At 42.2% G+C, this 15,846-nt stretch overlaps 1 protein-coding gene across 2 annotated transcripts in view; it reads left to right on the forward strand.

Annotated features, from left to right (window-relative positions):
• ALCAM (activated leukocyte cell adhesion molecule) overlaps positions 1–15,846 on the forward strand; it is a 171,136-nt gene that overhangs the window by 85,077 nt on the left and 70,213 nt on the right. The window lies entirely within an intron of this gene.

Here is a 15,846-nt window from a genome sequence, read left to right on the forward strand (position 1 = left end):
AGACACAAGGGTCTCAACCTGTTTTGAGATAGCTTCGGATTGCGCTGGCTTCAAGGGGTCCAGTCTCTCTGGAGGCATGTTTTTCTAAGTAAGAGTGCCCCAGGTTTTAGTTGCACCATGACTGGTGGTACTTTTAAGTGATCAATGTCTTGTGGTTCTGTGGACCATAGGCATGCAGGGATCCTGCCAAGTACTTCAGTGGTACTGAACTTGAAGTTGTCGCTTCACGGAGTGTCTTCATGAGAGGCAGAGAACACAAGGCAGATGAGTCTTCTAAGGATAGGGGAGTATGTAGCTTCACTCCTCCTTCGCGCGTAAAAATAATTGAGGCCTGTAGTCTGGACAGCTCATCAGCTCCTTGCAGATTCAAGGGGCATGTAGAAGACACCACAAATCTGGCAAGCAAATCAGGAAATGTCCCCACTCGGAGTGGCTCAGTAAGGGGACTAGGTTAATTTCTTGTAGCTGCACTGTCCTGTGGTAGAGAGGCATTGGCTGTGTTTCTGGGTCAGGCAGACTTGTCATTAAGGTTACTGTTTGTGATGGGGTTAAATCTTTGGGTGTCCTTGTCACCTGCGGTTGGTCGTCCTAGTCGGATGTATCTTCATCACTAGTATATTGGACCTGTAATCCAGGGAGGATGGGAGTGTTAGAACAGGGAGAATTGGATATAGGCCTTTGTTAGGCCTTCCTGGTATACCAAGATGGCCGTCTGCAGGAACTGTACTGGGCGGGGCAGGAAGTGAGGACATGACTGCACCAAGATGGCCGTCCACAGGAACTGTCCCTGTGGGTTGCGTTTGAGTGGGAGTGGTGTGAGGATAATGGGCGGTAGGCAGAGAGTAAGGACCCTCCCCTTTATCTCTACAGATGCCATTATAGGGCGGGGACTTATCGGCTTTACGATTGACTTTATAATACTCATACATTATGCAATTTCCAACCTTGATCGTCATCTTTCTTAGCTTCTACGATCCATCATTCGTTATGCAATTTCTTAGCCGTTCTCACACAACATTCCTTTCTGTTCTGTTATCAGTATACGCTGCTACTCCTACGGTTGCACTCACAAACTTTTGCCTTCTCTGGTTTGCTAATATGCTGACCCATATTCCTCCCCCCCCCCCTCTGGGCCACCCAGCTCAAATGCAAGGTCTCTCACTCTTTTCTGTTCTTCTGCCGCTGTCTCAGCTGACGGCCGGAGGGAGCAGTACTGGCAACTAATCGCTTAACTTGATTTAAAACTTTTTGGCTGTGTGCCAATTTTCAAAACTCAGACCAGGGGTGACCAGAGCTGACCAGAGTTTCCCCTCCTGCAATAGAGGATGCCCCCCAAATATCTCTTAAATACTATAATCAGATAAAAAGGTAATCTAAGTTAAAACTTTTGGCTCAGTGCCAATACGGTTCAATGGTCACACTAATTGCGGTAACCCTTTCTGTCCAAAAACAAATTCTATAACTATTATAGGAACAAAGCTATTCACAGTTGAACCCCCCATTGGCAAGTAGCCAATTTTCAAACTTTTGCACCAGAGCTCCCTTTTACATAGGGACCCATTTGCAAAATGTAATTTCTCATTATCTATAATTCTATAAAAAAAATAACCCCAAAACATCCTGATAAAAACAGTTTTTTTTTTTCACTATTATCACTCTTCCCAGAGGTTCCTATGCTTTATACACAAATGTATAAATGGCAAAACTCCAAAAATTCCATAAAAAAAAAAAGTAATAATGCTGGGACCCATAGTCCTTCAAGCTCCGCGCAAGGAGTGACCCCCCCTCCCGCTTTCTCACGAGAAAAAAAAGTATGCCAGCTGCGAGCGGGGGGGGGGGGGGGTTTACCTGATAGCTCAACAGTGCAAGTCTCAGAAAGACTGTCAGGGACACACAAAAGGGAAGTAGGGGGTTGAACTGAAAAAAAAAACTCAAAACGTAACCCCTTCCTCTCTCTGTCCCTCTCTCTCTGTTGCCCGTAGCAACCTCAAACCTGACTGGATTTATCTGTGTAACAATGTACTTTTCATTTCACAACACACACAGAACAAAACATAACTCCTGTCGTCTCTCTCTTGTCATGTGACCTCAACAGCAGAGCTTAACCCTCAGGGGTACCTTTAACCAGTCAACCCCCCGAGTAACCGTCCCGAAGGGCGTTGCAAATATCCACCCTCTCAGGACACACAAATGCAACCTTTCAGTCTGTAGAGATACACTTCAAACAAAACGACAGACACTGAGACATTACACCTGCCTCCCTTTTTGTCGGGTATCCACCTGCAGCTGAGCTTAACCCTCAGGAGGTCACTTTAACCAGTCAACCCCCCGAGTAACCCGTCCCGAAGGACGTACATCCACTCTAGTGTCGGGCAACCTCCTTTTGAGTCCCAATCACTCAGGATGGATTGTCTTTCAGTCTGCAGAGTCCCAATCTGCCAGGGTGGCAGACACTGAACAAACAATATACAGCCAGCAGAAATCTTATGGCAGGTTAATAAAAACAGCCCCAGGTGAGGAATAAAAGATTACCCACCTCTGAAACGTCTTTCGAAAAGCACTAAAGATCTGCGATTAAGATAAGACAGAAACAAGTCATACAGTGGTAAGGTAAAAGTATCTACCGTACTCTCAGGGGTGCGCAAGTCCCTCTTGGTCTGTCTCATCCAGTCGCCAAACCTTCTACGCAGCTTTTCGTCAGACGAACACCTGAGGGTCCCACGTTTGGGCGCCAATTGTAATGGTTTGCGAACCTCAATCAGGTTCAAATTAGATTTCTTGCTGCTGGACCTAATTAAATAGGTAATTAGAGTGCATGCACGAGGATATCACATACTGACACACATTGTTCAGGTAAATGATACTTCCTGTTGTTTCTAATGTACAGCGTATTAAATAGTCAGTAGGCGGTGTCATATGTTAGTACGTCATAAGCATAATATTAGCATAATACTGATTATTTGCAGCTTTCTGATTAGTCATGTCCATTATAAGGCAGTCCCCTTTGAGTTTATGAATGTTATCTTCTCTTGAAGGCACTGTGCCAAGGCTCCATCTTTCTTCTAACATTCCATTGTCGGTGGTGGGGGGTATCTAGTAACGGCCATTTTGAGTAAGGAAGACAGGAAAAAGATATGTACATGTACAGAAAAATACACATAGAAAAATAGACATTTTGCTTAATTCACAAGTGTTCATCACATTCCTTCACATCTTATTTAAATGGGCTTCCTAATGCTTCAAAAATGACGCATGTGCTGTTTCTGGCAGCGCGCCTGACGCAAGCCTATTGGAAAGGTGCACTGGACTGCCATTCGGAATAAATGGCTCCAGTTTGCACCAACGTACATAATGTGACTTGGCACAACCCAATAGTGTGAGTGGGGCCCTTAAAACCCATTTAGACTTTTAGTTTAAGGGTCTGTTCACACCAGGAATCAAACAGGAATGCGTTTTACTCTGATGCTGCAGATCAGACGCAGCTCACTTGAATGTAGGTTTCCTACATCGTGTTACAGTGTGAACCAGCACTTAATCAGTTATATACGTTCCAGGTTTATTCAAAGAAAAGTTGCTCATACTTACAGATCATTTTATTCATTAAGCAGGCACGACATGAGTAGAAAAGCCTGTCTTCCGCCATGCTGCTGGGAAAGACCATTTACTGAATCAAAGCTCGAGATCTCCAGTCAGCAGGGAGCACTGCAGATAAAGCACTATTTCCACACGGAGAACAGAGGTCTTTCTCTGGACAAACAAAACAGAACATGGCGCAAAGAATGGGTTAAGGAACCCATGCTGTCAGGGGGCACACCTTTGTTTTCATTCACCTACAATATGTTTAGATAATTTCATCTGAAAGTTTAATTGGGCTTTAACATTTTTCATCTTTCTGTAGTACTTTGAAGGGTATACTTTTTATCATGAAATACATCAAGTGAAAAGTCTAGGTTATCGGAGCACCCTCCCCTTCCTCATCACCACCAAAAAATAAAAACACTACAAGAGCTAGAGAGGAGGGGGGTTAAGTTTCGCTTTAACGTTTTGGCAATTTCATATGTGTATAATTTGAGGGGTTTATTTTAATACAAACCATTATATTTTATGTGTAATTGTACAAGTAGACAATAATGTGTCATTCAGAAAGTTGAAAGATATATTTAAATATCAACACCTTGTACTAAAATGGTGCATACCATTGGAATCCATAGAGATTAATGAGATTTGAAGGATAAGTTCACCTTTAGTAACATGTTACACCCATATGCACCTGCCTGCACCCCGACCTGATCCTCTTTTTGTAACATTGCATGGAGGGTCCTCTCCCTACACTCCCTGTCACAATTCATAACAGCGCAGCTGTGTGGGGCTCCCACCCACAGCCTCAGTGAACTTGATTTCCCTGGACTTCAGATCAGTCTTCCTGTACAGGCAGGTGGCTATACTGACAGTCTGCAGGAGCCTGACATTGCATCCACGATCTGCTGATAATAAGTGCAATGCTTTACAGGCGCTTAGAAAAAAAAAAAAAAAAAAAAAAAAATATATATATATATATATATATATATATATATATAAATAAATACACATTTACACACTTTTTTACCTGCAAAATACATGCATTTATTGTATCTTCACAAAAAAGTGAACTTATTTCTTAAAGAAGTTGTAAAGTTAGAAGATTTTTTTCTTAATGTGTTCTATACATTGCGATAAAGCCTTCTGTGTGCAGCAGGCACCCCAGCACCTCCTAATACTTTATCCTCATCTCTGTCAAGTGATGACCCGTTCGGGACTCTCCCTACTGATTGCCTGAGACACAGCCGAGGCGTCATTGGCTCCGGTGATTGTCCTTCAAAGTCAGTTAGCCAATCAGGATAGAGAGGGGGCAAGGCTGAACCACAGCTTCGTGTCTGAATGGACACACGAAGCCACAGCTCGGCTCGGGTGCCCACATAGCAAGCCGCTTGCTGTAGGGGCACTCAACAGGAGGGAGGGGCCAGGAGCGCCAGCAAGGGACCCGAGAAGTGGAGGATCTGGGCTGCTTTGTACAAAATAACTGCACAGGGCAGGTAAGTATAACATGTTTGTTATTTTACAATCATTTAATCTCTTAAAAGAACAGATTCCAATAATTGAAAATCCGATTGCCATGGGTTACTACACTTGGCATATTGAAGAAAGAAGGGGTTTTCTTGGTGTCTCAGGCCAAGGAAATGGGACTTTATGGGCAAGTAGGTATAAATTAAACAAGGTGAGAAATTATATATATATAAAATAAATCTATCAATTTATTACCAATATTTACATAGGTCAAAAAATATATTAAATAATATCATTTCAATGTGAGCATTGGTGTTGGGTATAGGCCCAATGTGAAAAGGATGAAGAAAGAGTAAGGATTCTAAATTGAATCCGTGACATAAGTGTTATTAGTGACAGTTTATGGATCTTGTCTCTGTGTATCCCGTGTATGTTCAGGATTAGAAAATTCACAGAGTTTCATCCATAAGTTCTGACGCGTTTCGGCTGTATTAGCCTTTATCAAAGTTTTCTGTCACCCAGCTGTAATATATAATTGACGGTATTTTAATGTTTCCATTGTTTGGCAAGTATGCATATAATTAATATATATATATAGAAATGAGTAAATACATACTTAAAAATCTTGTTTCTGCAAACCAAAATAAATCCCTCTGTCTCCTCTAAAACTGCAGCAAGGAGTCGTAATGTGCCATGGGCTGGAAGGATATATTGATATTAATTGTAATGTCATATCATATCGAGATGTAAATTCATATACTGCCATTGTTGGCTACTCACATCCAGATTGGGCGGTAGTTCTATATAGGTATATGTTGTTCCTCCAGTGGTATCCTGGATGGTTCTGGAGGGGAATATATATATATATAGTTGACATTGTATCTTACTTAGTAAGTAAATCATGTGGGTATTCGATGCCAATGGACTTACATTTGCAGGGTTTGTGAACGAATTGGGTGGGGGGAGGGAAGGATGTCTCTCCCAATATTGCAGTCCAAAGTGGGAAGCTGCCGCCAGTAATCCGTTTCTGCAAAGGGGGGGGAACCATGGGTTGTATCCATGTAAGGCAATTTGGTGTGTGAAAATATTTGTTTAATTTGTGACTTGGTAAGATAAAGGAAAAACTTCCATCCAAACTTACATTTTAAGGGAGGTATGGTATAAAAGAAAGGAGGGGGTTGGTATCCTTCACAGCCGCTGGCCACGTCCGTCCTGTTCCCTCCTTCCGAGGGATGTGAGAGTAGACGCCGGCTCCCCGGCCTTATAAAGCCGCTCGCGCATGCGCAGTAAGCGCTGCACGTAGTCGGCTTCTTCCGTCAGTGACTCAGGCTCATTGTACTGCGCAAGCGCCTGGGTGATGCGCGCGCAGCACGAGCCGGTCCTGACAGTTCGGCCGCCGACACGGAATGTGTGAGATCTGGAAAAGTAACCCAGCCGTAATCGGCGGGTGTAGGGGAAAGATCTTGAATCCCTTTCCGTCTCAGTGATGGCCCCTGTCCCAAGGGGCAGGGGCTTTCCGTGCCGGGTGCAGGGTAGAGGGGACCAGAGTGGTTTGCTTGTGAGACAAGATAGTATTATATAGACAGCAATTATACATAAGTAAATAAGAAAAGAACCATAAAAGGGAGAAAAACAAATTCCCTGTACATAGCATTCTTATACTTGTTTTAACAGCAGTAAAAGTATATGGATGGATATATATAGAGGGGAGTATCCCCAAGGGGGACATTGATGGGATATCCACAGGTCCTGACAAAAACAAAAGAGGGAAGAAAAGGGGGGGGGGGGGTTTTGTGGTTTTTTGCAGGAGTTCCAAAAAGATGATATGAGTGTAACCTCGTTAGGGTTTTAAAACCTTTTATATTTATTAGTCCGTTTTCCCGGATGCGAAGCCTTCCAGGAAGGGTCTGAAACTCTCAGTTTCATTGAGCCCTGGGTATTTGGTGGCATTCAGACGTCTAATCCAGCGCATCTCCATTTGTAGCAATTTTTTATTCCAATCGCCCCCTCGTTGCGGTATATGCATTCTCTCTAGGGCGATAAATGTTACTTTGGGCATTTTGTTGTTGTGTGTATTTTTGACATGTCTGCCAAGTGGGAGGTGGAAATTGCATATTTCCATACTTTGGATATGCTTGTTGACTCTCTTGCCCATTTCTTGTTTGGTCTTGCCAACATAAAATGACCCACAATCGCACCTCATAAGGTAGACGACCCCTCTCGTCCTGCAATTTACATAGTGTCGTGGTCTGAAAAGTTCACCATTTGGGAGAATGGTGTCTGTGCATTTTTTGATGACACTGCACTGTGTGCAAGTGCCACAGGGGTATGTACCTTTGTCTTTACATGGATCTTTCCTTTTTTCCTTGAATTCACTATGTATTAAGTTTTGCTTGAGGGAGCCGGCCTTTTTATAAGTGATTAGTGGGCCATCTGGTACAAATGGTTTCACCACAGGGTCTTCACTTAGTATGGTCCAATGTTTCTGGAGAATTTCTTTTATTTTGTGATGTTCATTTGTAAATCGTAAGATGATACGACTTTTTTCTCCTTGTTCTTTTATTTCATCTGCTTTTTTGGTGGTTTGGAAAAGAAGTTCATTTCTTTTCCGTTTCTGAACTTTGTTGAATGCTTTCCTGAGGGTGCTTTTGGTGTACCCTCTTTCTAATAGTCTGCCCGTAAGGAGATCAGCTTCTTTTTGGAAATCATCCTCATCTCTGCAGATTCTCTTCAAACGTAAAAATTGGCTATATGGTATAGCTCTCTTCAATGATGTTGGGTGGAAACTACTGGCATGCAAAATGGAATTTCCCGCTGTTTCCTTGCGGTAAAGTGTAGTTTTGATGGTTCCATTGTCTTCTTTTAGAATCCAGGTGTCTAAGAACGCAATTTTCTTCTTATCGTAGTTGAGTGTGAAGTACATGTTATAGGTGTTGTTATTCATTACTTTCAAACACTCCCTAATTTGATTTTCCGGGCCTGTCCAGATGATGAAAATATCATCCAGAAAGCGCTGCCATAGTAATATGTGGTCCGCAAAAATACTGTTTTTTTCTTCAGCCAGAAATTCAGATTCCCAGGCTCCCAAATAGATATTCGCATATGATGGTGCGCAGCTCGTACCCATCGCAACACCACACGTTTGTAGGTAATAAATACCATTGAATGTGAAAACATTATGATTCAATATAAATTCCAACATCATAATGATGAATTCATTGAACTTGTAGTCCCTTTCACTCTGTTGTTTAAGGGTGTCTCTTATTATCTCAATGCCTTTTTTATGAGGGATGTTATTGTAGAGAGCCTCGACATCGATCGTGATCAAAAAAGCATCTTCCGGTATTATTAGGTCATCAAGGATCTGGAGTAGGTGGGCTGTGTCTTTTATATGTGATGGGAGTTTGGTCACATGTGGTCTCAGGTATGCGTCAATAATTTTACTTGTTGACTCAGTAAGGTTACCATTCCCTGATACGATTGGTCTCCCCGGTGGGTTGTCTTTGTTCTTGTGTATCTTTGGTAGTGCGTATAACGTAGGAGTTCTAGGATGTTTAGTCCTCATATACGTCCAAAGGGATTCTGTAATAGTGCCCTCGTTAAGGGCTCTATCCATTTTCCTGTAAAAGTCTTCTTTGAAAGTCTCCAGCATGACAGGTAATATTTCCTTATAACATTTTTTGTTGTTCAAAATATTTAGACACATCATTTTATATTGGTCGTTATCCATCAAAACAACATTACCCCCTTTATCCGAGGGTTTAATTGTGATGTTCTCATTATCCTGGAGTTCCTTCAGGGCCTTCTTTTGATGTTTAGTTAAGTTCTGTGTGATCCCCTGGTCCTTTAATTGGTTAATTTCCTTAGTGGTCTCCCGCACAAAGAGGGCAATGGCCGGGTTAGTATTTAAGGGTGGAAAGACACTTGATTTTTTCTTAAATCTTTCAAGGGATATTCCCCTCGGGGGGTCCATTTCCAGTTCCTCGTCCTCACTATCTATTGCGGTTTCATCGTCTGTCCAATCTTCTATGCCACCTTCCTCCAATAGCAGATTAAGATCCCTAATGGCTCTGAATTCAGCAGCTGTAAATTTTGTCTGGGGTTCTTCTGTTGGTTTCTTGCTGTACATGACCCTTAAGAGTAATTTCCGGGCAAAAAGGTTGACATCCTTTATAGTCTCGAACTTATCTGTGGTTCTATTGGGGCAAAAAGAAAGCCCCAATTTTAGAACCTCAGTTTGTTCCTTACTAAGTGTATATTGAGAAAGGTTTATAATGGTGTGTTCCCTTATTTCATCCATTATGTAGGGTTGGTTTTCTTCTTCTGGGTTTTTCCTAAAAAAGGCTTTTGAGATTTTGGATCATTATCTCTGTTTCCTCTTGGTCTTAGGAATATTTTGTGATGTTTAACTGGGACTGTTCCATCTTCTGTGTTGGGTATGTCCACTTCCCTGGAGTCCGTTTCTCCCAAATTTTGTGGGGTTTCCTCTCTGTCCTCCAGGTCGGATCGTAGATCCTGTTGGGGTTGTTCTGCACCTCGTCGTCTTCTTTGGTTTTCTGTACCTGATGCATAGGATGATGAGTCGGATGAGTAGTAGGGACCCATATTACGGTTGGTTTTGTTTCTCCTCTGTTGTCTATTAGTCGACCATTTGTATGCTCGATTTTGGGAGAATGCGTTCTTATCCCTCCAGTATTTTTTCTCCTTTTTCTTTAATATTTCTCGGCTGTATTCTTCCAGGTGTTCTTTAAGATTTTTTTCCTGTTCACTATATAAAGAGATTTTCTTTAAGGGGGTTAGTTGGTCGTAGATAGTTTTTATGTCTTCATCCAGGTTTTTCATCTGCCTGGTATATTCCTCCTGTAGTAGTATCATCAGTTTTTTTGAACATTCATTCAAAATTTCTTCCCATTCTTTTTTCATATTAATGGTGATATTATCCATTGTTGGAAATATTTGTATACGGAGGCCTACTGGGTTGATATTTTCCGTTATATATCTCTGAAAGGATTTAATGTGCCAGAAGAGAGCTGATTTCCGTTCCAAGTGTTTTCTTAGGGTTCCAAATAGGGCCAAGATATCTGAGTCCTGTTGCTCCTGCCCCTGAAAACTCTTTTGGATGTCTGACATGAGGGCACTCCATCCGTCCCCCATCAGGTCTCCCGTAGGTATATCCTCCATTATGGAAAGGTTGTGTGTCAATCTCAGCCTTGTTGGTTGAGAGATGGGTATGGGGTATATAGTTCCCCTTATTCTCGTGTGATATTATCACAGAGAGAAGGGGGAGGAAGTACTGCCCAACCCTTGCAAGTAATTTAGGATTATGGGGTCCTGCTGAGCGACCCTATAGAAAAAATATTATTTTTTGAAAATTACTTTTCCACCTAAAGATCAGTGAGAACATGGATGTGTTTTCCATCCGGTTGATTGAACGAGGGGGTGGGGTTTTTTGATCTTAGGTGGTACAAAGTAGGTGTTGCCTCCGTCCCTGTATTTTGAAGAAAGAAGGGGTTTTCTTGGTGTCTCAGGCCAAGGAAATGGGACTTTATGGGCAAGTAGGTATAAATTAAACAAGGTGAGAAATTATATATATAAAATAAATCTATCAATTTATTACCAATATTTACATAGGTCAAAAAATATATTAAATAATATCATTTCAATGTGAGCATTGGTGTTGGGTATAGGCCCAATGTGAAAAGGATGAAGAAAGAGTAAGGATTCTAAATTGAATCCGTGACATAAGTGTTATTAGTGACAGTTTATGGATCTTGTCTCTGTGTATCCCGTGTATGTTCAGGATTAGAAAATTCACAGAGTTTCATCCATAAGTTCTGACGCGTTTCGGCTGTATTAGCCTTTATCAAAGTTTTCTGTCACCCAGCTGTAATATATAATTGACGGTATTTTAATGTTTCCATTGTTTGGCAAGTATGCATATAATTAATATATATATATAGAAATGAGTAAATACATACTTAAAAATCTTGTTTCTGCAAACCAAAATAAATCCCTCTGTCTCCTCTAAAACTGCAGCAAGGAGTCGTAATGTGCCATGGGCTGGAAGGATATATTGATATTAATTGTAATGTCATATCATATCGAGATGTAAATTCATATACTGCCATTGTTGGCTACTCACATCCAGATTGGGCGGTAGTTCTATATAGGTATATGTTGTTCCTCCAGTGGTATCCTGGATGGTTCTGGAGGGGAATATATATATATATAGTTGACATTGTATCTTACTTAGTAAGTAAATCATGTGGGTATTCGATGCCAATGGACTTACATTTGCAGGGTTTGTGAACGAATTGGGTGGGGGGAGGGAAGGATGTCTCTCCCAATATTGCAGTCCAAAGTGGGAAGCTGCCGCCAGTAATCCGTTTCTGCAAAGGGGGGGGAACCATGGGTTGTATCCATGTAAGGCAATTTGGTGTGTGAAAATATTTGTTTAATTTGTGACTTGGTAAGATAAAGGAAAAACTTCCATCCAAACTTACATTTTAAGGGAGGTATGGTATAAAAGAAAGGAGGGGGTTGGTATCCTTCACAGCCGCTGGCCACGTCCGTCCTGTTCCCTCCTTCCGAGGGATGTGAGAGTAGACGCCGGCTCCCCGGCCTTATAAAGCCGCTCGCGCATGCGCAGTAAGCGCTGCACGTAGTCGGCTTCTTCCGTCAGTGACTCAGGCTCATTGTACTGCGCAAGCGCCTGGGTGATGCGCGCGCAGCACGAGCCGGTCCTGACAGTTCGGCCGCCGACACGGAATGTGTGAGATCTGGAAAAGTAACCCAGCCGTAATCGGCGGGTGTAGGGGAAAGATCTTGAATCCCTTTCCGTCTCAGTGATGGCCCCTGTCCCAAGGGGCAGGGGCTTTCCGTGCCGGGTGCAGGGTAGAGGGGACCAGAGTGGTTTGCTTGTGAGACAAGATAGTATTATATAGACAGCAATTATACATAAGTAAATAAGAAAAGAACCATAAAAGGGAGAAAAACAAATTCCCTGTACATAGCATTCTTATACTTGTTTTAACAGCAGTTCGCTTTCTGGATGATATTTTCATCATCTGGACAGGCCCGGAAAATCAAATTAGGGAGTGTTTGAAAGTAATGAATAACAACACCTATAACATGTACTTCACACTCAACTACGATAAGAAGAAAATTGCGTTCTTAGACACCTGGATTCTAAAAGAAGACAATGGAACCATCAAAACTACACTTTACCGCAAGGAAACAGCGGGAAATTCCATTTTGCATGCCAGTAGTTTCCACCCAACATCATTGAAGAGAGCTATACCATATAGCCAATTTTTACGTTTGAAGAGAATCTGCAGAGATGAGGATGATTTCCAAAAAGAAGCTGATCTCCTTACGGGCAGACTATTAGAAAGAGGGTACACCAAAAGCACCCTCAGGAAAGCATTCAACAAAGTTCAGAAACGGAAAAGAAATGAACTTCTTTTCCAAACCACCAAAAAAGCAGATGAAATAAAAGAACAAGGAGAAAAAAGTCGTATCATCTTACGATTTACAAATGAACATCACAAAATAAAAGAAATTCTCCAGAAACATTGGACCATACTAAGTGAAGACCCTGTGGTGAAACCATTTGTACCAGATGGCCCACTAATCACTTATAAAAAGGCCGGCTCCCTCAAGCAAAACTTAATACATAGTGAATTCAAGGAAAAAAGGAAAGATCCATGTAAAGACAAAGGTACATACCCCTGTGGCACTTGCACACAGTGCAGTGTCATCAAAAAATGCACAGACACCATTCTCCCAAATGGTGAACTTTTCAGACCACGACACTATGTAAATTGCAGGACGAGAGGGGTCGTCTACCTTATGAGGTGCGATTGTGGGTCATTTTATGTTGGCAAGACCAAACAAGAAATGGGCAAGAGAGTCAACAAGCATATCCAAAGTATGGAAATATGCAATTTCCACCTCCCACTTGGCAGACATGTCAAAAATACACACAACAACAAAATGCCCAAAGTAACATTTATCGCCCTAGAGAGAATGCATATACCGCAACGAGGGGGCGATTGGAATAAAAAATTGCTACAAATGGAGATGCGCTGGATTAGACGTCTGAATGCCACCAAATACCCAGGGCTCAATGAAACTGAGAGTTTCAGACCCTTCCTGGAAGGCTTCGCATCCGGGAAAACGGACTAATAAATATAAAAGGTTTTAAAACCCTAACGAGGTTACACTCATATCATCTTTTTGGAACTCCTGCAAAAAACCACAAAAACCCCCCCCCCCCCTTTTCTTCCCTCTTTTGTTTTTGTCAGGACCTGTGGATATCCCATCAATGTCCCCCTTGGGGATACTCCCCTCTATATATATCCATCCATATACTTTTACTGCTGTTAAAACAAGTATAAGAATGCTATGTACAGGGAATTTGTTTTTCTCCCTTTTATGGTTCTTTTCTTATTTACTTATGTATAATTGCTGTCTATATAATACTATCTTGTCTCACAAGCAAACCACTCTGGTCCCCTCTACCCTGCACCCGGCACGGAAAGCCCCTGCCCCTTGGGACAGGGGCCATCACTGAGACGGAAAGGGATTCAAGATCTTTCCCCTACACCCGCCGATTACGGCTGGGTTACTTTTCCAGATCTCACACATTCCGTGTCGGCGGCCGAACTGTCAGGACCGGCTCGTGCTGCGCGCGCATCACCCAGGCGCTTGCGCAGTACAATGAGCCTGAGTCACTGACGGAAGAAGCCGACTACGTGCAGCGCTTACTGCGCATGCGCGAGCGGCTTTATAAGGCCGGGGAGCCGGCGTCTACTCTCACATCCCTCGGAAGGAGGGAACAGGACGGACGTGGCCAGCGGCTGTGAAGGATACCAACCCCCTCCTTTCTTTTATACCATACCTCCCTTAAAATGTAAGTTTGGATGGAAGTTTTTCCTTTATCTTACCAAGTCACAAATTAAACAAATATTTTCACACACCAAATTGCCTTACATGGATACAACCCATGGTTCCCCCCCCTTTGCAGAAACGGATTACTGGCGGCAGCTTCCCACTTTGGACTGCAATATTGGGAGAGACATCCTTCCCTCCCCCCACCCAATTCGTTCACAAACCCTGCAAATGTAAGTCCATTGGCATCGAATACCCACATGATTTACTTACTAAGTAAGATACCATGTCAACTATATATATATATATTCCCCTCCAGAACCATCCAGGATACCACTGGAGGAACAACATATACCTATATAGAACTACCGCCCAATCTGGATGTGAGTAGCCAACAATGGCAGTATATGAATTTACATCTCGATATGATATGACATTACAATTAATATCAATATATCCTTCCAGCCCATGGCACATTACGACTCCTTGCTGCAGTTTTAGAGGAGACAGAGGGATTTATTTTGGTTTGCAGAAACAAGATTTTTAAGTATGTATTTACTCATTTCTATATATATATATTAATTATATGCATACTTGCCAAACAATGGAAACATTAAAATACCGTCAATTATATATTACAGCTGGGTGACAGAAAACTTTGATAAAGGCTAATACAGCCGAAACGCGTCAGAACTTATGGATGAAACTCTGTGAATTTTCTAATCCTGAACATACACGGGATACACAGAGACAAGATCCATAAACTGTCACTAATAACACTTATGTCACGGATTCAATTTAGAATCCTTACTCTTTCTTCATCCTTTTCACATTGGGCCTATACCCAACACCAATGCTCACATTGAAATGATATTATTTAATATATTTTTTGACCTATGTAAATATTGGTAATAAATTGATAGATTTATTTTATATATATAATTTCTCACCTTGTTTAATTTATACCTACTTGCCCATAAAGTCCCATTTCCTTGGCCTGAGACACCAAGAAAACCCCTTCTTTCTTCAAAATACAGGGACGGAGGCAACACCTACTTTGTACCACCTAAGATCAAAAAACCCCACACACTTGGCATATTAACTTTGCTTTGTTTACACTGTTTTTGAACAAACATATATTAGGTTACATGTCCTTGTATCCCCACTGCCTAATGTTGATTGATTTTTCTTTTGGACTTTAAGGCCTCATACACACTGACTGTTTTTTTAGCTGTTCCTAGAATTACCTGGCATTTATCCTGAAAAAGCCATAGTGAGCAGCTTCTTTGAGATGCAGTGTGCACGAGTCCTTACAAGTGTAAGGCCCCGTTCACACTGGGGCGATCCGACTTCCCGGGGCGACCTCGGAGTGGCCGGCACGGACTTCATAACATTGAAGTCTATGACGGTCGCTCCGGGTCGCCCCAAAGAAGCTCCGGACCCTTTTTCTAAGTCGGAGCGACTTGCGTCGCTCTTATTAGAACGGGTCCGCAGCTTCTCTATGGAAGGCGACCTGTGAGGCGACCAGGTCGCCTCACAGGTCGCCCCAGTGTGAACGGGGACTTAGGCTACATTCACACCTTAGCGTAGTGTTTTAGCGCGTTTTTTACCGCGATTTTTACTGTGATTTTTACCGCGATTTTTACCGCGATTTACAGGCGTTTTTACAGGCGTTTTTGTGCAGGCGTTTTTAGATTGAATAGAAACCAATGGAAAACGCCTGTAATCTGCCCAAAAAGAAGCTCATGTACTTTTTTGAGCATTGGGCGTTTTGCTTACAGCGTCAAAACGCTCAGATGTGAACAGGGGCCATTGAAATGAATAGCATTTGTCTTGTTGGGCGTTTTGAGAGCTGATCCTAGAGCAGAAAAACTCCCCAAAAACGCCCAAAAACGCCTACATGTGAACGGA

Source organism: Pelophylax lessonae (genome assembly GCF_965119305.1).
Source record: "Pelophylax lessonae genome assembly, chromosome: 2".
Lineage (NCBI taxonomy): Eukaryota > Metazoa > Chordata > Amphibia > Anura > Ranidae > Pelophylax > Pelophylax lessonae.